A 23,994-nucleotide genomic window follows, 5' to 3' on the forward strand; every position below is an offset into this window, starting at 1 on the left:
TCTCCTCCCCCATTCCCGGAAGTTCTCCCATTTCCATCTCTTTTCTCCTGCACAGGTGAGCTGTGGATTATCACCACCTGGGAACTAACCCCTTTAGTTAGGTCCTCCTTCTCAATCTATAGTGCTGTTCTGCATTTTGCACAAAGTAACTTAGATCTCTCATATTTTCCTCAAAGTATTTATTCTCAACAAAAAGGCATCAGGGTAGAGATAGGATATAACAGCCATGCCCATCAAGCAGGATCATTTGAGGGATGTATTTAATTTAATTACCCACTCCAGATTCTGATGGGTGTGGTCTATCCTTCAGGTTGAGTGCTTGGGAATAGAAAAAAAGACTTAAAATTTTTTAATGTGATTTTTATATCTACCCTTGGTCTAGTTAAATGGTCGTGATTTTCACCTGCATTTGATTTTGTCCTATCCCATAAGCTGGTGGTTCTTACAATTGCCCAGATAGATTTAAAAAAATATAAAGGCCACTGCCCCAACCTCATCCTGAGATTCTGGTTGAATTGGTCCATGATCAGGTCTCAGGACCTGTGGTTTTTTTAAGCTCTCCAGGTTTTTTCAAAAGCATGACCAGGGTTGAAAAATCACCACTTAGAGGCCAAGTGAAGACATGGGAAGATGAAATGGAGCCATAAACCAGAGATTTTACTGAAGATGTTTCTCTATTTATGGAGAGGAAGAGGGGAAGAAAGGGCACCTTACTGAATATCAAAATGACCTCTGTGTTATAGAACGTGGAGCCTGCGCTTGTGGGAAAACCTGAACTGGTGTTTGATCCCACCAGCCACTTAGCAGCTGTGTAGCCTTGGACTAAGAAAGAAAATACAAGGTGATTGGTGAATTGAGTTAAGACTAAGAAGTGCCACTAACCAGAGTTAGGAGACCCCTCCCCTCTCCCAACATGGTAGAGAGTGCAGAATAATGATTAAGCTTTGGAATCAGTTGGACCTGAGTCCCAGTCCAAGTTCTGATTTTATCCACCATGACCTTGGGTACACTACCTACTCTCATCCGTAAAACTGGAACTTTGATGGTAACTATCTCCTAGGGTTCTAGTGAGAATAAAATCAGATAACACACTTGAAGAGATGACAGCCCCTGGCACATAGTAAATATTCAGTTAATAGCAGCTTATTCAATCAAATTCAATCAAATTGCTGCCCTCCCATCCCACCCAATTCCTCACTCCAGAATCCAGGATGGTGAATGAGAGAATGTCAAAATGTAGAGTTAACTGACAAGTAGAACACATGTTCTTAGTTGATTAGAGAATGAAACTATTTATTTATTCACTGACAATGTTTAACCAACATTTAGTCAGCACCAAGTACCACTTTAGTTCTATTCTAAGGGTACCATTGTGATGTTACTATTCTCATAGAATCTTAGTCCATTCGGGCTGCTGTATCAAAATTACCATAGACCGGGTGGCTTAAACAACAAACATTTCTTTCTCACAGTTCTGGAGGCTGGGAAGTACTAGATCAAGATGTCTGCAGATTCGGTGTCTGATGAGATCCCACTGCCTCGTTCATAGATGTCATCTTCTCTCATACATGGTGTGTATGGGAGCCCTCTGGAGTCTTATTTACAAGGTCACTGTCCCATTCATGCAGCTTCTACCCTCATGACCTTCTTGCTAATACCATCACAAGGGGTGTTAGGATTTCAACAGATGAATTTGGGGGCAACTCAAACATTCAGTCCACAACACATAGCCACGTTTCAGATGAAGAAGTGAGGTTGATTATGGAGCCCAAATGTTGAAGTTGGAATCTGGACCCAGATCTTCTAACTCCAAGGCTGTATACTCTTCCTCAGTGTGCACGTCTGGTCTCATGGTTTAAAAAAAATTTTTTTAACATCTTTATTGAAGTATAATTCCTTTACAAGTTGTGTTAGTTTCTGCTGCATAACAAAGTGAATCAGCTTTACGTATACATATATCCCCATATCCGCCCCCCTTGTGTCTCCCTCATGGTTTTAAATGTTAATATGCTTATGTGCTCCAAACAAATATCTCCAGCTCAGACTTCTTTGAACGTTCAACTCATATATCCAACTGTGTTTTTGATACTTGTAGTGGAATATCTAACAATTGTCTCAAATTTGATGTATACAAAACTGAGCCCCTGATAACTTTCCCCCTTCCTCCAACCAACCAACTCCTCTCAGAGTCTTCATCAATGTTAGTAAACTGTGAAAGGTAGCAGAATATGCCACCCCAAAATATGACTGTAGGAATTAAGGACATGCCACCCCCAAATATGCAGCTTTGGGATAGAGACTATTTTGAGCTGTAGCCACTTGAAAAAGAGCAAGTGCAGGGAGAGGTTTTCTCTGAACTCCCCTTATCTGTCTAAAGACAGATCCTCCAAAAGAAACTCAATTGTCATAGATTCCTTCCTGGAGAGTTTCATCAGAGAAGGCTGAGTCTTATCACAGGAGAGGAAACTGGAAGTCCACACTACATCCAAACAGACTCGGTCACAATCTACCATATCTTCCATCTATGCTTCTAAGGATCCCTTTGTCTTTTCTAAAAATCGTTCACTCTCATCTAAGAGACCAACATCCTCCTCCCTCCCCTTTCCTTTTTAAGATGGTATTTAAGCCTGAATTCCAAAACCATGTCTTTGAGTTATTCACTTACCCTTGGTTTTTCCCACATATGCATGAGGTACACATGTTAATAAACTTGTTTTTCTGTTGTTAATCTGTCTTTTCTTACAGGGGGTCTTAGCCTAGAACTCAGAAGAATTCTTAGAGGTGCTCGGGCAGAATCTCGGGAGTCATCTTTGACTCCTCTCCCACACCCCATGTCTAACATGTCAATGAATCCTGTAAACTCTCCTGAAAAATAAACACAGAATCTGGCCAGCATCCACCTCCCCCACGGCCACCTCCCTGGTCCAAGACATCACCATCCCTTGCCTGTATCATGCCAGTCCCCTGACTGGGTTCAGGCTTCTACCCCTGTCGTCCAGCAATGCATTTTCGACCCTGAAGTCAGAGTGAGCCTGTTAATACGTCCATCAGATCACGCCCTCCTCTGGTCAAAAGTGTCCAATAGCTTCCCATCTTACCCTATGACCTGTGCGTGCTCGCCCCATCCCTCCCTCTCTGCCTCCCTCCTAACCCTCCTCCCTCACTGGCTCCACCTCACTGAGTGCACTTTCCTCTCCTGTTTCTCCCTTTGCATGGGCTGTTCTCTCTGCCTGGGATGCTCTCCCCCATCACCCTCAAGGCTGGATCCCTCTCTCCTTAAAGTCTTGATACCCACCAGTGGGGCTTCCCTGAGCACTCTATCTAAAATTGCAAACTACCTCCACCCCATCCTTTTCCCCTGCCCTGTTATCCTGAAGGGGATCAGAATACACCACCCCAAAATATGTCACTTGGGCATAAGGATTCATTTGAGCTGAAGGCAACTGAGAAAAAGCAGACACAGGGGTGCCCCTGTGCCCCTGGACCAGGGAGAGAAGAATCCTTCTCACCAGAGATGTCACCAAGACTAATCTGAGGAACAGACTTTACTAAATAAGCCTGTCTACCATGAGCTTCCCCCTTAGACTTCTGCATCTTGTGCCTTTCCACAATTTATTGGCCCTAGAAGCCCCAACCCCCTTTCCTTTGTGTATTCAGTTCTCCACAATTTATCACCCTTTGTTAAAACAGTATATAAGGGACTTCCCTGCTGGTCCAGTGGGTAAGAGTCTGTGCTCCCAATGCAGGGGGCCTGGGTTCGAGCCCTGGTCAGGGAACTGGATCCCGCATGCATACCATGGCTAAGAAGCCTGCATGCTGCAACTAAAAAAGATCCCGCATGCCACAACTAAAAAAAAGAAAAGAAAAATCCCACACACCACAGCAAAGATCCGGCACACCGCAACTAAGACCCGGCACGGCCAAAATTAATTAATTAATTAATTTTTAAACAAACCAACAGTATATAAGCCCCTGAGTCTAACCCTTGCTTGGGTTTTTCACTGCTTTTCTGTGAAGCCCCCATGCATGTAAAATGTAAAATATTAATAAAACTTGGATGCTTTTTCTCCTGCTAATCTGTTTTCTGTCAGTTTAATTCACAGACCCCACTTACTGAACTTAGAGGAAAATATTTTTCCCTCCTCTACAATTCCTTCTAATGCCCCATATATTTTTCTTGTTTATCTCATTTGTGGTATGTCTCCACACACTGGAATGTAATTTCTATGAAGGCAGAGATCTTTGCCTATTTTGATCACTACTGTCTCCTCAGCACCTGGAAAATTGCCCAGCATGCAATATATGTTTAATAAATATTGGTTGATGAACGAATAAATACATGAATGGAGTACTTTCCCCTACCAACTGTGCCTAGGAAGGCAGCCATGTGAAAACTCTAAAATGCTGATGTGAAGAATTTTACAGTCAGAAAAATATTCATAAGCATTGATGCAAGTAGCCAAGAAGGCAAAAGTATAGGAAATAATTCAGAGCATTGACCAAGAAGCAAGAAGGGATATTTGTATCCTTGGTACCATGCCACTGGGCAGAGGCTCAAGCTTCTTAGGAAATGGCGATAATAACTGAAGTTTCTGTAACAATCTATAGAAAACACAGTCTCCAGAAACAAGGCATTAAGGCAATATCTACCAAAGTATTTTTTAGAGAGTAATTTGGTCACTTAGCTGAACTCAAAGAATAAGATGAGAAAATCAAAATGATACTTGGTCTAGGACAAAGTTCAAGATGTATTTGGGCCAAAGCGTCATCCTACAACTAGGGGAATCCCCATAAATTGCCAAAGCTGGGGCTCTGGCCAGCTGTTAATCGTTCCTGGATTAACTCCAGTAAAGTGTTCCGTTGGTGCTTTCCAACCACGCCCACTACTACACTGCGCCCTCCATAAACCCCAAATGCCCCCTTTTATTCATGCCAATTTTTATATTTTTGAAAAAGGCTTTCACAATCCAGTTTAGAAAGAGGGAGAAAACCAATGTTAGGGAAGGAACTCTCCCTCCTGTCTGCTTCCTCCAGGACTGTAACTTCCTGATACCTGGCTTGACTCTCAGGCAGAGGCTCCAGAACTTTTCTGTTTCAAAGCAGAGAAGACTTAGCTTCTGGCTGTTTGTAAATCCCTCCCATACCTCCTATAAAAGAATAGATCATGCATATTAGTTCTTGGTGTTGTCTTCTCATGTAGAAGAAATGATCCTCAATATGCAATGTATCTATTTGTATAATATTTCCCCACTTGGGAAATTGCCTGGAGTCCCACCCCATTTGGACTTCCTTTGTAATTTAGCTACCCCATTTCCCTGAGGTTGAAAGGTGAGAAAACCAACCTTTGATTTTTCTCCTCTTTCTTTCACATTTGTTTCTTCCTTTCAGAGTGGAATCTTATTCAAATCATAGTGACCTGGGAAACCAGTTTTGCAAGATTGTTTTTCCCTTTGGGGATTCCTGGATGCCTTGTGGAGCTGAACTAGTAGTAGCCCAGCTTAGTGGCTGCAAGTGGGACATTTACTGAATAAACTCAGAAGACTCAGCGTAACAGGTCAGGCTGTCTGGAGATTGGCAAGTTCATTGGATCATCCTCCAATTCTCCAATACATCTGTTACTTGTCTGCTTTCACTAGAATAGCCTTTCTCTGCATCAGTATGGGGACAGCCTGTTTGCCAAGGTAAAGGTGACTGCATTCATCTCTTCGTAACCAATTCTCTGGTGAATATGAAAATTGTTACTCCTTCCCCCACTGGGTTAAAGCAGGAGATTCCTACTAAATTTAATTGAACTAAACTAAACCCACTCAATGGCTTTTTATCATCCAAACTATCCAGGAAAATGGTATCATTTTAATCTAGTAAAATGAACAATGTCTCTGGTTTCTTCTCACCATTTTACTTAACTAGTTCAGAATTGCAGATATTAGGAAGTAACTTTCTTTTCAGTTGCCTTTTCCTATTTCTTGGGGTTATTGCCAGTCATGACTGCTAAATAGTTGAATATTTCAATATTTCTTTTAAAACTTCATCTTAACCTGCTCAAGTGAGATGAATGATTTCTTTTTATCCTAGTATTTAAAGAGACCCACTCTGAAATATTTTTTTCTTGTTTATTTTTGCTTTTATTGCCTGTGCTTTTTTTTTAACATCTTTATTGGAGTATAATTGCCTTACAATGGTGTGCTAGTTTCTGCTTTATAACAAAGTGAATCAGTTATACATATACATATGTTCCCATCTCTCTTCCCTCTTGCGTCTCCCTCCCTCCCTCTCCCACCCCTCTAGATGGTCACAAAGCACCAGGCTGATTTCCCTATGAAATATTTGAATAGTACCGACATTAGATTTCTCAATCGTATTGTTAGAATTATCAACATCCGTCTGCTTTATAAAATATCCCCAGCATATATAGAGACTTTTAATTTAATGAGCTCATGTTCTTGATGGTTATTGACAGGAAGCTAGAATTCTAGAAGAACCATGAAGTTAAATTCTAGTATTCGATGTAAGGAGCAGAGAGGTGGGCACTGGATTTCAGAAGGATGACGCCAGGGGTGGCTTGGTTCATTAGTGGAATTGAAGGGACTGGGTTTTTCACAATAGTGTTCCTGACATCAGGAAATTCCAGAGGGTTCTCTCAGAGCCAGAATCACCACCAACATGAGAAACAAATGTCACTTCCTGGTTGAACTCCACTTGCCACCAAGTGACCGCTGGCCAAGGAGACTTGAATAAGTAGCAGCTGTTCCCAGGATGCTGTGTGTCTGCCTGTCTTGTGTCCAGAAGAGAAAGCTCTTCCTCCTGAAGTAGCAGGAAGGCTAGAGCTGACACCTGGGAACACTTAAGACATTCTTCCAAGCATTTAGGTGAAGCTCTTCAAAGGCTTTATTTTACACAATCCTTATGCAAACTCGACTGTAGTTCCAAGATGATTGCATAGATTTACCCAGGCAACATTTTATCTTTTTGAATATATAGAGAACTTCCTCAGTAAAGTCAATTTTTAAAACATTCTAATCTGCTTCCGCCAAACAAAAACAAGAAAATATATTGAAGCAGTTCTCAAGGAAACTAAGAGAGAACAATTAAGTTAAAATTCCTCTGAAGCAAATATTTAGGTTGCTTACATGAAGTTTTCCTATCTTTGTTTGCATGATCATGAAACCATAATAGAAGGGGTCGGTATAAGAATGACTGTAGCTGGCTCTCTTGAGAAAGACAGCCTAGTCACAGATCAGCTCTGTTTGGAAATCAAAAGGATGCCTGCCCCAACAGTGTCTGGCACCAATTTCTTTTTCTTTTTTTTTTTTCGGCCACGCCATCTGGCTCATGGGATCTTAATTCCCTGACCAGGGATTGAACCTGGGTGCTCGGCAGTGAAAGCATGGAGCCCTAACCACTGGACCACCAGGGAAGTCCCCTGGCATCTAATTCTTAAGCTATCCCTCCATCATTATCCGTATGTTCTTGTTTTAATTTCATCCATATTTATTTGGTGCCAAGGCAAACTCCATAGTGTTCTGCAAAAGTCTGTGATAAGGTCCCATCAGACAGAATACAAAATCAAAGTATCTAACATTTATAGAGCCATTGACTATGAACCAAGTTCTGCCAGACTCTATTCAAAGTGCTTTGCCTGTGATATTGAAGTTAATCCTCCTTATGACCCAAGGAAGGACACACTGATAATACTCACCCATTTTACAGATGAGCAAACTGAGACAGGTGGAGGTGAAGCCCAAACCCTCAGGGTGTGAATGTCAGAGCCACAGAAGCAGCCTCTGAGCCACCCTGTGACACTGACTTTCACTTGGGGAAAATGTCTAGAAAAGCACAACTGGGAAGAAAAAGTCTTCATATTTAATTTTCAAACCTTACAGATAGTCTATGTACAGTATTCAATCTTAAACTTATGAAAGCTTATTAAAATCATGATATTTTCTGGGTTGTCCCAGTGAGTAATTGCTCATCCCATGTCACCTAAAGATTTTTCATTTGGAGAAAAAAATTGTGCCTGAATTTACATTAGTTGTCTATCCCAGTTAATGACACCATTCAGCTCTGCACTTTGTCTTAGAAGCTCAGTGTAGGAGTATAAAACATCTATTCCACCCAAAAGTAGAAATCATTCATTCAGAGTTTATGAAATTCCAGAAATTGAAAGTATATCAACATAAATTGCACAACGCAATATATTCAAGGAAAAATATAAGTTGTTTCTACCGTTGAGAAATAATCAACTTGAGTTAATAAACACAACGTTATACAGTAAAGCTTGATGAACATCACACAGATATCCTGGGGAAATGCACTTATGAATAATTTCATTATTATTTACTTTATCTTCAGATGAAACATCAGCATACGTAGTGTAACTTTTTACATCCTGATGGTAACCCTGACAGCAGTGTTATTGTCAAATACCAAATGGTGACAGAACTTTTTCATGTCGTAGAAAAAAGCCAACACTTTCTACATTAAAAGCTTCTTTGAAGGACAAGTGCTATTTTACACAAATGTATGAAGTTTAATGTTCGCATCCCCACGGGCCAGTCACCACTAAACATAAAACGGAATTCTCATATCTGGCATTTTAGATCTGATAAACGGTGTGAGGTTTTCCCGCACCATCAGAGCTGACTTGTTTCCAATAGTATTGTTGTACAAGTCGCCACAAAAATGCAAAAGCTTTGAAAGAAAACTTGGCATCCATATCGATAAAGTGAACCTGCGTTGTGAGGTCATGCTATTGTGGATGATGTTTACTTCAGCAAACAGGAATTTGTATTCTGTATTGTTCTTCGAGTGTCAACAAAATATATAATGAGAATTTTTAGAATTTTATTGAATCATTCAAATCAACTAAGTTATTTAGACCCATCCATGAATTTGTAAGCTCCTTGAGGGCAGGAACAATTTTTGCTCAGCCATTTATCTTTGTATCCTTCATGGGCTTAGTCATAGACACTAATTAATAATGAATGCATACACACACACACTCATACACACACACTCATACACACACACACTCATACACACACACACTCATACACAACCGGATGCTCCAGATCCAGAGCCACTTTGCTATACTGCCTTAGCTTGGGCAACATGCCTAGAAAATTACAATTAGTGAGAAAAACTCCTGCTTAATTTTCAGATCTTTCAGATACGTTATATATTCAATTCTGAATTTGAATGGAAGTCTATTAAGTTCTATGTTCTCCTATGTTGTCTCAGTGAGTAATTTATCATCCCACTTCACATAAAGGTTTTCAATTTAGAAAAATAAAACCAACAAAAAGCAGCGACTTACTACATTAGCAGTTTATCCCAGTTAAACTGTCCCAGGGAAATACTGTGGAGCCTTGAACAACGGACAGGTTAGGGGTCCTGACCATCTGTGCAGTCCAATACCCAAGTATAGTCAGCCCTCAGTATCTTGTTCCTGCTTATCAGTGGTTTCTCTGTATCTGGGGTTCTGCATCCAGGGATTCAACCAGCCGTGGTTTGTGTAGTATTGCAGTGTTTTCTATTGGAAAAGATCCACATACAAGAGGACCCATGCAGTTCAAACCCGTGTTGTTCAAGGGTCAACTGTATTTTGAAGGTAGAATGGGTAGGATGAGGGGTTGATCAGAGAAGGGATATAAAAGAGAGAAAGAGAGCGAAGATGACAACACCATCTTTTCTGTTTTGAGAAACTGGGTAGATGGCGGTGCCATTTACCAAGACAGGGAAGACCGGAGGAGACCCTTCCCGTAATGATTGTTCACAAGAAGCTGCCTCCCCTCTCCAGTGAGGTTTGCCATGGGTGTTAGGATCAACTCTTCAATCAATGTCATTGACGTTATCCTTAATTACTGCTGCTATTTTGCTCCAGTATTTCTGAAATGCTCCAAACAGTCCTGATCATGCTAAAAACAATAGTGTGTTACATGGAGAACTGAGATAAGTCCTAACAGCTCAGACTGTCTCTTGCAGAGCTGTTTACTTGCTATCACTGCTAACTGACATTGTGGATGATCCAACTGATCATCCTGCCATGCTCAAGTCTGGTGTTTCTTCAAAATCATAAAACTTAATTCTAACAGGTTTGAATTTGAGATGATAAACTACCTTTTTTATATAAGTACATCCTTACTTTGAGTGTCACAAGAACTTAGCTTTCACATGAAGTTGCAGAGTTGGCTAATGGATGAGCTAACTGTCAGGATGAAGCAGCATCCTGATCTTCAATAGAACTTACCACATTCAAATGGCTGGAGGCAGATCTACCCAATGACACGTTCTGCCCAAGAGTTCCTCTGGTTATGGAGATGTTGACACATAAAAACTTTATCTATCACCAACTTGAGAAGCTCATATTTCAAATTCCACATCTTCACAGAACAGTAAAAAAAAGTCTTCCTTTTCCCATTTGAGTCATTCGTGTTTCTTAGCACATTCCTTTTCTTTCTGCAGCCAAAGGAAATTCTAGTTCCAAAGGAAAGCCAGGCCTCTCAGCGTTGTCTGCACCCCTGCTTAGTCATCCGGGGACATCACATGCTTCTCTTGGACCTGCTCTGGGTCTCAGTGAACACCTATATCATGTGTCCACTGGAAACCTGTGCCCACGGGATATCATGAAAGGTACCTGCATACAGGACAGCAAGGAACATCTGTGGACACACATGTTACACACATTCTGTCTGCTCCATTGTTCCTTCAGACTTCACTTAACAAAATGCAAGTTCAAAGACAAAATATTTAAGAATTTCAAGATGACAACTGCAGATCACTAAACCAAGCATAGGTCCTTCTGAGCATGAGGCCCTGTGTAACCACACAGGTCCCACGCTTGTGAAGCTGGCCCCGGTGACAATACAGGTATATAGGTAGAGGAATTTATAAAAGACTCACTCTAGAAGTGTAATGGTATCGAGAAGACAATTGTCCATGTTCCTTCTTGCCCAAGCCAAAATGCTCATTAGTCTACCAAAACAGTATCCAGTTTCCAGAATATGATACTTACTGAGGTGGGAATGGCAAGAAATGACATATGATCCAAAGACTCATTTCTGGTTATCTGTTGCAATGTAACATACTACCAAAATGAGTGGCTGGAAACCATTGTATTGGTCCCTGAGTCACCACGTGGAGGACGGCCACTTATCAAGAAGAAACTGCCTCCTTGAACTGTTAGATGATTCAGAAATAAAATCCTATTTTGTCTGAGCCATTATCCTATAGGCTTGGCTGGGATGTTCTTTGGTCCCTTGTGCACTGATTAGCATCAGTAGGTGAGATTCAGATGCAGCAGAATTGGATCGGAGCGTCTAGGATGGCTTCGCTCAGATGTCCGGGTCTTTCCACATGGTGACTCCAGCAGAGCAGCCAGACTTCTTCCATGGTGGTGGCTCAGGGCTTCAAGAGCAAGTATCTCAAGAGCCAGGAAGTAGACGCTGCCAATTCCTTAAGCTCTGGACTCAAAAACTGGCACAAACCACGTCTTTGATATTGTATTGGTCAGAGCAATCACAGAGCATGCCCAGACTCCAGGAGAGATGACATAGACCCACCTCTTGATGGCAGGAAAATCTGCAGTCTCCCTCCGTCTGCCACATGCCCTTTATCAAGATCATTTCCACACGTACTGTGAAAAACCATTACTTTAATTGCAGTTATCAGATCATTGTGATTTTTCCAAATCTTTTTTCCAGGCAAGGTTTCATGAATTAAGGGACTCAACGTATCTTTCCATCATCCCCTGCCTTGTCCCCTTCAGTCAGCATCTAAGTGCCTCATTATATTCCATGGATATAACTATTTTATAATTGTATTCGTACATGCATTCATAACCCCTCAATAATTACGGTATCCTTAAAGCACCTTGCCTCTACATCTTTGTGACGTCTCTCAGAATGTAACATATTCTTTTTCAAGGGAAAGATGTGAATAAATTTGACTTCTGAATAAGTGTTGCTTTCTGCCCCCCGCAAAAAAAGATGTGAAGTCAATTTTTAAATTAATTCTCCTATATATTTGAAATTTTGTAGGATCTTTCTAGAGAGCCATCTATAACTATTTGCCATAAAAAAGGGGAAATTGTAAGGGGAAAAACTGAGCTTCCCCCCACAAAGCCTGTGTATGTTCCATGCCCGGTGGACCTGCCTCCGTCTCTTTTTGTGTCCAGCACCTCCCCCAGGGCTGGAGATCTGCTTTCGCTGCACATCACGGTCACCTTGGGAGATTTTTCTGTTTCAGGACCCACTGTGCTTTCTGAATCTGAAGGCTTTCATCAATTCTGGGAATTTCCTTGTTGTTTCTTCAATATTAACTCTTCCCTACCCTCTTTCGTGCCTTCTGGAAATTCTAGTGCAGATAACTTAGACCTTCCTACTCTGCCCTCTGTCTCTTTATTGCCCACTTGTCTTTCTGTCTTACATTCTAGAGTCATGCCACAAATGAATTTTTCTGCTCATACCTTCTCTCTATAAGCCCTGCTTTAGTGGCTCTTTGATCTGTTGTTTAAGATTTTTAAATACTTTTTTTTAATATCTCGACGTTTTATTTTGCTCTTTTTCAAATATTCCTGATCTTCTTGCCTTTTTTTTTTTTTTTTTTTCATGTTTCCTACTGATTTGCTTATTTTGGTCTTTCATTGGGTTAAACATACTCCACGGATCTCTAGCCAATGAGTCTATAGTCTTGAGTTCTTGTCCAGTTAACTTTGCTGTTGGTTTCACCTGCTGACATTTGTTCACGTGGAGTGCTCCCTCGAGGGACGTGGAATGTGGGATGGTGAGATCATTTTCAGGGGGATTTGCCTGTGGGGAGCCAGCACTGCCTGGGCTGAGGGCATTTCCTTTCTCTAGAGTTACAGAAGCATTTGCTTCTCTCAAAGTTTTAAGGGGTATCACCAGCCTGAGACCACTTCTTATGTTAATTTCCTGACTTTGGGGGTCCCTTGACCATGCAGGTAGTATAAATTCAGTCCCAAATCCACATAACAGTAGGGCTCTGGTACTAATTTCTCAGGAGAATTTTATTGTGGTAAACTTCAGCATTCTAACCATTTTAAAGTGTACAATTTAGTACATTCACAGTGTCATGCGGCCATCACCACTATCTGGTTCTAGAACACTTCCAGTGCCCTAAAAGGAAACCCTGACCCATTAAGCAGTCCCTCTCCATTCCTCCCTCCTCTCAGGCCCTGGCAACCACTGAACTGATTTCTAGGAGACTGAGCCCAGCCCAAGACAGACAAAAATCCTTTGTCATCACCTTTGGCCACGGGAGGAATTAATTCCAGGTTCTCAGATTTAGGTATGGGTCTTATTTCTATCTCCCCTCTTTTGCTGGCCCAGGGCCTCATCTCTGTACAAACTGCTGCCGTAAACCCTTTGGACGAAAAAGAACATTCTTATTATAAATACTGAGTTCTGGGTTCTGAGCAGATATCTGTGAATAACCCAGACCCAAAATCCCTGCCCTCACGGGACTTACTTTTTAGAAGGGGGGCAGAAAACAATAAGCAAATTGTAAAACAAGTTAAAGGTCAGGAGTGGGCAATGCGGAGAGCAGTGGAAGTTGGGACAGAGAGGTTGGGGGTGGGAGGGAATGCATGGATCTAGGAGCTTTGCGGGCCGTGGTAAGAATCTGGGCTTTTCTTCTGAGAAAATGAAAAGACTCTATGGAGTTTTGTGTGGAGTCACGTGATATGACTTACAGCTTAAAAGGATCTTTGGTGCTGGTACACTGAGATGAGCAGCCTGTAAGGGTGGACATAGAGAGAACTGTCAGAACACAACTGCAATAATCCCAGAAAAAATGATGGCAGATTGGACCAAGAGAACAAGAGCAGTAGAGTAGTAGGTCAGTGGCTGGATTGTCAATTTATGTTGAAAACTGAGCCTGCAGGGTCTCCTAACATATGGTTTTATCATGTGTGAGAGTCATCAAGGAAAGTAGAGTAGGCAAAATACTGGTCCACCAAAGATGTCTATATCCTAATCCCTGAACCTGTGAATATGTTGGGTTACATGGCAAAGAGAAATGAATTAAAATTCTAGATAGAATTAAAGTTGCTAAGCAGTCGACCTTAAAATAAAGAGATTATTCTGGATTATCTGAGTAAGCCCAATATAATCACAAAGATCCTTAAAATTAGGAAAGGGAGGTAGTAAAGGGAGAACCAGAGAGATAGCAGCTTGCGAAAGACTTGGCCCAAAGTTGCTGACTTTGACGATGGAGGAATCGGGCCACGTGACAGAAAGGCAGATAGCCTCTAGAAGCTGGACAAAGTAAGGAAACACATTCTCTTCCAGAGCCTCCAGAAGGAGCATAGTCCTGCCAACGCCTGGATTATAGTCTGGGGAGACCCATGTTGGAGTTTTAAAATTAAAAAATGTAAGACTAATTTGTGTTGTTGGGTTTTTATTGCCTTTTTAAATTTTTTTATTTTATTCAGTATTTTTTAAATTTTTAGTATGTTTTTATTTTTTATTTTTATACAATTTTTAAAGGTTACTTTCCATTTACAGTTATTACAAAATACTGGCTATGTTCCCCTTGTCATACAGTACATCCTTGAGTCTACCTGGCACCCAATAGTTTGTACCTCCCACTCCCCCACTGATATCTTACCCCTCCCCTCTTACCTCTCCCCACTGGTTATCACTAGTTTGTTCTCTATATCTGTGAGTCTGCTACTTTTATGTTATATTCACTAGTCTGTTGTATTTTTTAGATTTCACATGTAAGTGATATCATACACTATTTGTCTTTATTTGTCTGACTCATTTCATTTCGTATAATGCTCTCCAAGTCCATCCATGTTGCAGCGAATGGCAAAATTCTGCTCTCTTTTATGGCTGAGTTGTATTCCATTGTATATATGTACTACATTTTCTTTATCTGTTCATCTGTCAATGGACAAATTTGTGCTGTTTTAAGCGGCAACAGGAAACTAATACAGAGGATGCCAAAGTTTTGTCCTGACCAAGTAGAAATATGGAGTTGCCATTTGGTGACGTGGGAAAGACAGTGGGTGGAGCAAGTTTGGGGGCAAGAATCATGAGTTCCGCTGTGAATATGCTTTATTCTTAGAGAGACTCTGGCACATGTGCACCAGGAGGTGTATGTGCACGTTCATAACTGCATAAGAGTGAAACACTTGACTTCTCCCAAATGTCCGATGACAGGAGAATGAACATACTGATGGTGGTGCAGCCCCACCGTGGAACGTTCCCAGCCATGAAGTGGATGAGCTCCGTCTTTAACAATACGGATGAACATTAGTCATATGTTTAAAAGAATAATATTCTTTTGTGTGCCTCAAACTCCAAATAATTTTTTAATGTCTCCAATTTGATTGCTAGGCTGCTATACTCTTCCTCTGTTACCTGCACCCTATCACCAAGCATGGCTGCAGAATCAGCTCATAGGTTCACCAGTCTGCTTTTCAGTTGCTTCTATGATTTTGGCCCCAGAAGATTTTTTTTTCCTTTTCTTTTTTTTTTCCCAGAGGATTTTCATTACTGTCTTAAGAGTTCGGTTATACATGTAACTGGCATTTCTAGGTATCTAACACTGGGAGGGTTTTCTAATTAGCTATCCCTCTGAAAATCTTATCAAAAATTCCCAGGCCTGGGCTTCCCTGGTGGAGCAGTGGTTGAGAGTCTGCCTGCCGATGCAGGGGACATGGGTTTGTGCCCCGGTCCGGGAGGATCCCACATGCCACGGAGCGGCTGGGCCCGTGAGCCGTGGCCTCTGGGCCTGCACGTCCGGAGCCTGTGCTCCACAACAGGAGAGGCCACAACAGTGAGAGGCCCACGTACTGCCAAAAAAAAAAAAAGCAAGCTTAATAAATCATTGACTAGCTGGGGGGGGGGGGGAGGCTGTCCTAGCTCAAACCTAAATTATGTCTAATCCTGGGGTTGAGACCTACATGAGCACACCTGGGGCAGACCCACCAGATGTCTGTGCAAGGGGCTTAAGGGCTCCAGGGAGATAATATAGCCCAAAGGAAGAAATAACCAGGTACAAGATTGATTCCAAGTAGCGTTCAGTGTCTGTGGCTCAGGCTTTCAGGTAAGAAGGACAAAAATCAGACACACGAAGTTCAACGCCTCTGTGGTCTTGGCTTTCAGGTACCTCCGTCTCAGCCTTCTCACTTGGAAAATGGAGATGCTAGGAGGACTATCTCTTGGGGCTTCTGTACATACAAAATGAGGCCATGTTTGTAGAGTTTCTCCCATAATGCCTGGAGCACAGTGTGTGCTTAGTAAGCATTAACTTTGTAAATTAAAACTGAAATCGCCCTTTCACTGAAAGCTCTGGTTCTCTGATTGCTGTTGGAGCAGAATACAAAAGGAGAAAGAGACTGAAAATGGGATGGAGGAAGTCACCCCTGAATGGCCGAGCCCACCAGCTCTGGCACTCCTGGGAGTTGGAGACAAGAGTGCAGACACCCAGGTGATGTCTAGCAAGAAGGGCTTGGGTGTCTAGCGGAGGCTGCATGGCAGAAGCAAGGACAGCGACATTCCAGTTGCACAAAGAAATCCTCCAATAGGTTGACTTTCAATCCCAGTGTGAGTACCATCCAGACAAGCATAAAGATGAATCTTCTGTTTAATATTTATTTATTTATTTATTTATTTATTTATTTATTTATTTATTTATTTATTTATTTTTGGCTGCATCGGGTCTTAGTTGCTGCACGCGAAATCTTTCCTTGAGGCACACAGGCTTCTCTCTAGCTGTGGTGCGTGGGCTCCAGACCATGTGGGCTCCGTAGTTGTGGCACACGTGCTTAGTTGCCCCGCGGCACATGGGATCTTAGTTCCCCAACCAGGGATCAAACCCACGTCCCCTGCATTGCAAGATGGATTCTTAACCCCTGGACCACCAGGGAAGTCCCTAAAGATGAATCTTGATCCTAAAACAAAGAGTATATCAAACTATTCCAGAGGAGATGAGCTCTCCTGAAGCTCTGTGTTCTCCTAAATCCAGTGGTGTGCTGGTAAACCAGCTCTCACAAAATGAAAAATAAAAGTCCTCACTTACAGTGTTTGCCAATTTCCATGTCATAAATTCTCCTACCATGGCTGAGACACCCACAGATATCACTGAATACTGCCTTGGGGAGAGGCATGCTCATCTGGCTGTCACGCTCTCGAGCACACGCCTGCTTCGTCCTTTGAATGACAGGGCCTCTAAAAGCGAGGTGTAGTGACAGACACCTTGTAGCATTTAAGTGATTATACTGTCCCCGGAGAAGGAATATTTCTATACACGACTTAGCTCATCTTTATCCTAAGACTGCCATGTACATAATGTATTCTCCCAGCCTAACGGGGACATTTACTGCCCACGAGGGAAACATTGTAAATAGTCCATACATCAGCCTGTTTGCAGACTACTTGATGGTACTTTGTCCCACTCCTCTATTATAACCCTGTGTCTTTGTGGGAAAGAGAACATTTTTTTTAAAACTAATTTATTTTATTTTTGGCTGCGTTGAGTCTTCGTTGCTGTGCGCGGGCTTTCTCTAGTTGCGGCGAGAGGGGACTACTCTTCGTTGCGGTGCACAGGCTTCTCATTGCGGTGGCTTCTCTTGTTGCAGAGCACGGGCTCTAGGCGCGCAGGCTTCAGTAGTTGTGACGTGTGTGCCCAGTAGCTGTGGCACGTGGGCTCAGGAGTTGTGGCTCGTGGGCTCTAGAGAGCAGGCTCAGTCGTTGTGGCGCACGGGCTTAGTTGCTCCGCGGCATGTGGGATCTTCCCGGACCAGGGCTCGAACCCGTGTCCCCTGCATTGGCAGGTGGATTCTTAACCACTGCGCCACCAGGGAAGTCCCGAAAGAGAACATTTTTAAGGTGCTATTGGAAAAATGGTTTACAATGCTATCAGGTGAAAGAGTTATTGTGATGTGGGTTCCAGTGGTGGAAGTTATACCTGAAACTCGAAGTATATAGGAGAAAAGTCTGTCACAGGGCTTTTTACCAAGTTTTACATAGAATAAAGACTCAGAATGATATTGACTGGAAATGTTGAAATTATGAAAAACATCCATCAGCATGCATCAGAATCCCCTGTATGGCAATTAAAATATAGATTTCTGGACCCTACCCCTTGATTTTCTGATTCAGTGGGTCTGGGACCCCAGAATGTGCATTTCAAACAAGTTGTCAGGTGATGCTGATGCTGATGATCTGGAGATGACACTCAGACATGCATGACACCTTAGTACTGGGATTTCTCCTGAACTAGTCTACTGATAGCCAGTATTTTAAAATTAATCATGCACCATTCATTGAAACAGAACTGGAGTTCCCTGATACACAAAAAAAACATTTCAAATCTATGCTTGGACTGAAATGAGACTTCCAGAAGACTGATAACATTAACATGAAGTTTTAAATGAAATTTCTTTTAGGGGTTTCAAGGTGATGTTCGGTTCTTTTTCTCTCCACTAATAGTGATTATTCTATTTTTAGCCTCAGCAGACAGAAGGGTTACACAAATTGCTTGAGATTCCACAGCAAAGTGGAAGAACGTCATCTCCACAAAGGAGTTTCTACTTTCTGCCTCTCTCCAACGCCCAGAACACAGCAGGTGTACAGGAAATGCCCGTGGACTTGTGACATTGTGGAAGGGAGGGAGGGAGGGAACCACAGTCCCGGTAGATGAATCTTCAAGGTTGTCAGTGGTAGTCAGAGCTGGGCCCTCACATTTCTGTACTTTTTAGCCATACTCTGAAATTCCCAACTTCCCTTTTCTTTGGATGAAGTTGCTCTATGTACAAAGGTGGCTGGCTTCAGAGCCTATGTCCAGGAGACGCTAAAACAAAAACCCCCAAATGTTAATTTTAACACCTGGTCTAAGCAGGATGTGGAGGTCATTGTTTTAAAATCACATCTCCCCACAGAGAAAAATAATCATGATCGAAGTGTTTTGTCTGGGTTTGGTTTTTCTGTCTCACATACTCTGCCCTCCTTTTTCTAATTGGCCTGGAAACTGCTATGTCATCCTTAGTATTTCTTTTTGAGCTCTTATTTTTGTAAACAAACTTGAATTGAATTAAGATACCCATTTGCTTTTTAATTTTACCCATATTAGGTGTCATGATCAAGTGGGGTTTCCCTGTCAGGGGTCAAGATGGTCTTGCAAACCACCACCCAGCAGTCCCCTCACTCCAGTTGCCCTGTCGGACCTCAAAGGGACCCCTCAGCGAGTTGGAGCAGGTCTGTGCACGTCGCCCACGGTGCGGCCTGTAGCTCTTATGGACCACTTTCATTCCTGCCTTTATCCTACAAGCTAGTCAGATGGCACAGGTTTGGTTTTTCGGTTTGGTTGGATTGTTTTTATTTTTCTCCTGCTGGTCTGATAGCTTTTAGAGTCGGTGAGCAATAGGCATTTTAGAAGTGAGATGTGCTCAGCAGTTTGAGGGGCGAATAATCCATTTGAGGGGACTTAGCCCAGTAACCCCATTCCTGGCACATCACTGGCTGATGGGCCTCAGGAAGAGTGGTCTCTTGGGGGCTGTACAGAGCAGAATGGGACTTCAGGTCCTCAGGTGATCCTCTGTTTAATGAGAGGCAGGTTTTCTTTGTAAAAATTTGGTTGTTTCAAGCTTCCCTGGTGCCGATGCAGGGGACACGCGTTCGTGCCCCGGTCCGGGAAGATCCCACATGCCGCGGAGCGGCTGGGCCCGTGAGCCATGGCCGCTGAGTCTGTGCGTCCAGAGCCTGTGCTCCACAACGGGAGAGGCCACAACAGTGAGAGGCCCGCGTACCGCAAAAAAAAAAAAAAAAATTGGCTGTTTCTAGAACTTGGGATTTTATATAATAGCTAATATTGCTGAAAACTGCTGTTTATTCAGCTTCCCTGATCTGTCAGCCAACGTGCTGGCAGCGGCCCTGGGAGGTAGGTTTTATCATTGTGTTGCTTTACATAGAGGAAACTACAGTTTAGAGAAGCTGGGTAACTTGCTATAGAAGACAAAGTGGTGGCCAGTTCTATCTGTCTCCGAATAATAATAGCTAATGCTTATTGTCTTGGTCAGCTGGGGCTGCTCTAACAGAATACCACAGATATCTATCTCTCACTTCTGGAGACTGGGAAGCCCAAGGTCAAGGTGCAGCTGATTCGGTGTCTGATGAGTTCCCTCTTCCTGGTTTTCAGACTGCCACCTTCCCACCATGTCCTTACATGGCAGAGAGGAAAAAAAACACCAAAATCTCTGGTCTCTCTTTCTCTTCTTATAAGGACAGGAGACTCATCAACGGGGACCCCACTCTCATGAGTGCATCTAAACCTAATTACCTCCCAAAGGCCCCATCTCCTAATACCACCACATTGGGGGTTAAGGCTTCAACATATGAATTTGGGGGATCACAAACGTTTAGGCCATAACATATATCGAATTCTTTTTTTGTTTTTTGCGGTACGCGGGCCTCTCACTGTTGTGGCCTCTCCCGTTGCGGAGCACAGGCTCCGGACACGCAGGCTCAGCGGCCATGGCTCACGGGCCCAGCCGCTCCGTGGCATGTGGGATCCTCCCGGACCGGGGCACGAACCCGCTTTCCCTACATCGGCAGGCGGACTCTCAACCACCGCGCCACCAGGGAAGCCCCCCTCGAATTCTTTATGTTAATCCCTCTGTGACCATTCTGCTTATGATCCTCACAACAGCCCTAAGAAGAGAAAACTACTATCACCTCCGTTGTACAGCTGATGAGACGAAAGCACACAGAGGTTAAGCAAGCTGCTCCAGGTCACACAGCTAAGTGAGAGCAAAGCTGGGACACAAACTGAGGCAGGCAGCTCCAGAGCCCACACCTAACCACTGGGCCACAGTGCCCTCGTTTATACGAGTATATTTAGAATGGCTTCTCCTGTGATGCCATCATGACTTCTCCCCAGAACTCCAGGGCCAGGGGAAAATTTGTCACTGACAAGAAAGACACAGTGACTGGCAGGTGGAGCCATGGGTTCTAGTTCTAGAACTTTCTCTATTTCTCTATTATCTCCCTATGTGAGTTGGGTCCTCCTTTCTGTATAAAAGGAGGGAGTTATGAATAGCGCTAAGCTGGCTCTCAATTTTAATTGGTGTTTCTCTGCTTATGTCCTTCCAGCCAGCAGCTTCTCTCAGGCACCGATAACATCACTCACTAGTGCTTACGAGCATGATAAGGATCCAGCTGAAATCTCGGAACTTGCCAGGTGCTGAGTTGTCTCTTGATAAGGAATCTCTCAGGAGCACTCCCCGGTGTCAGCGCCTGGATCCAGACCCCCTCAACAGAAATGCACTGCCACAGTTCCTTCTGTGGATAAGGGGACCCCCACACACACACACACAGAAGGGCCCTGGCTAATGTTCTGCTGTCCCTGTCTTAAATTCTTAGCAAGTTTTGAATAAGGGGCCCTGAGTTTTCGTCTTGCCTTGGGCCCTCCCATCTCTGGAGCTGATCCTTCCCTCCTCCCCCCTCGTCAATGGCACTTGTCCTCCAAGTCCACAGGTTTAGCTCTCTCTGAATGGTGATCACTCATAACACCCTACTTTATAAAGAAAGTAGAACACAGAAGAGCTATGGGGTGTGTCCAAGTCACATAGGAAGATAGAGAAAGTACTAGAGCAAAAACCCAGGCTTCCAGCTGCCCGTCCACTTGTGTCTTTCTTGTTCTTGACACAAATTTTCCCCCTGATGCTGGAGTTCTGAGGAGGAGTCATTATGGTAACAATAGGAGAAGTAGTCCTTAATATGAGGGCACTGCGGCCCAGTAGTTAGGTGTGGGCTCTGGAGCTGCCTGCCTGTGTTTGCTTCTACTTCGTCTTCTGTACAAAGGAAAGGACATCTTCCTCCTAGGGCTCTTGTGAGGATCATTCTAGTGAAACAGGGCCTTTTGACCAATAATTCTAATTTCTTGTGTACACAGAAGAAAAAATGTGGTTGATTCTTTCTCCATTTTTTCTGTTCTGAAAAAAAGGGGGGGATGTCATTGCATTGAATGTTCTGGTTTTCCTCAGAATGAAGGTGATGAGATTTCAGGTCATTAGGATTAGCTCAGGGAACAGGTAAGATACTAACTAAAGAAATTAGGGTAACTAGCTAATTAAAGTCTTGAAGACACTAAATAGGGATCAGGTCACGGCAAGTTCCAATTCTCGGCATCCTCAAGGGTCCTGAATTTTCTGGAAACACTACCAGGAAAGGACAGTCCAGAAGAATCCTAACCTTAAAGAAGGGAAAAAAAATCAAGTTTAAATTAAAGAGATTAATCAAAGTTAGGATTGATGTGAGCGGAGGTATTAATACTTGGGCAATTGTATAAATGGTGACTTTAACATAATGACTGATGCATACATATGCCCCTTTCAAAGTGGCAAGACATAGACTCTTAGAAATAACTCTTAAAACCAAGGTAGGGGATAGTGATGTTGGTTGCACAACATTGTGAATGTACTTAATGCCATTGAATTGTGCACATCTAAAATGGCTAAAATGGTTAAAAAGTTCAAGGCTACCCTTGTCCGCTCATGGAGAGTTGTTCAAGGGAGTTCTCCCCTAGAGCACACGCTCCCCAATTCAAACCTTTGCGAGCCCCTGGCATGTTGCTCACACGTGGTCTACTCACGGTCTAATGGTCAGTGATGCTATCATGAGTGAATGAAAATCAAATCAAAAAGATATTCTTAGTGATTCAACTTTGCAACAAACAGTTCCTGCTACTCTTCTTCCAAATTTCTGGATCAAATTTAAATGGGGAGTATCCTGAGATTGCAAGAATGAGGTGTTTCCGAAATGCTTACAATTTGCTATTATTTGGTTGGATCGGTCAGGATTTTTCTCAATACTGTGCACACAAACAAAACAAAGGAAGAAGTAAATGGCTGAGTCTGGCAACTGCAAATCCATCTGCAAGTTCAAGTTCCCATCTGTCTGGATCAAAATTGCCTCATTTTATTATTTGTTGCTTATATTTATAGTTGTCATAAGTCTGGAATGTTGACATGTGTTTGTGCGAATAAAATGCCATTTTAATTATTTTTTAAAAACCAAAGTGGGGCTTCCCTCATGGCGCAATGGTTAAGAATCCGCCTGCTGATGCAGGGGACACGGGTTCAAGCCCTGGTCCAGGAAGATCCCACATGCCACGGAGAAACTAAGCCCGTGTGCCAGCTACTGAGCCCACATGCCACAACTACTGAAGCCCGCACACCTAGAGCCCGTGCTCCGCAGCAAGAGAAGCCACCACAATGAGAAGCCCACACACCACAATGAAGAGTAGCCCCCGCTCACCGCAACTAGAGAAAGCCCGCGTGCAGCAATGAAGACCCAACGCAGCCAAAACAAAACAAAACAAAAACCCAAAGTGGGACAATTAGAGAGTAGTTCATTGTCCAGATTATTCATTAAATATGTGTTATACAGCTAAAGAAGAATTATGTGCACTGGAACCCTGTTTTTCAACCCCAGGGATGATCGTACACCCCCAAATGAGACATGGCTGATCCTCAAAACTTCAGGAAAAGTGACCAGGGGGAAATAATCAACCTCCCTGCAGAGGATGATGCAGAAATGAACATGAGCTTTGAGCCAGCAGGCCTGTGATTCCCTCCTAGCCAAACTCTGTGTACTAATTCATAAAATTGGGATAATAGTCGTGCAAATTTAACAACAAATGAGGAAGAGAGGTTGGAATTTATTTTCCATATGGAAAAAAAGAAACTTCTTTCTTCTTTTCTTTCTTACATTTTTCTTTCTTTCTCTCTCTTTCCTTTCTTCCTTTCTTCTCCCACATTTAAATTTTTCTGTGGCAACAAGATGAAAACACATATACTTTGGAGTCTTTGCTTTCTCTGGGAGAATAAGAGATTCAATGGATAATGGGAGATAATTCATATGGTTCATTTGTTTTTCATTGCCACTACTCTGTGATTTGGAGTTATTCTGTAGGCCAATGTTTGTCATTTAGTTTTGCCTCATGGTTTGATTGGACAGATTAAAT

This window comes from Mesoplodon mirus, assembly GCF_964341445.2.
Source record: "Mesoplodon mirus genome assembly, chromosome: 5".
In the NCBI taxonomy this organism is placed as follows: domain Eukaryota; kingdom Metazoa; phylum Chordata; class Mammalia; order Artiodactyla; family Ziphiidae; genus Mesoplodon; species Mesoplodon mirus.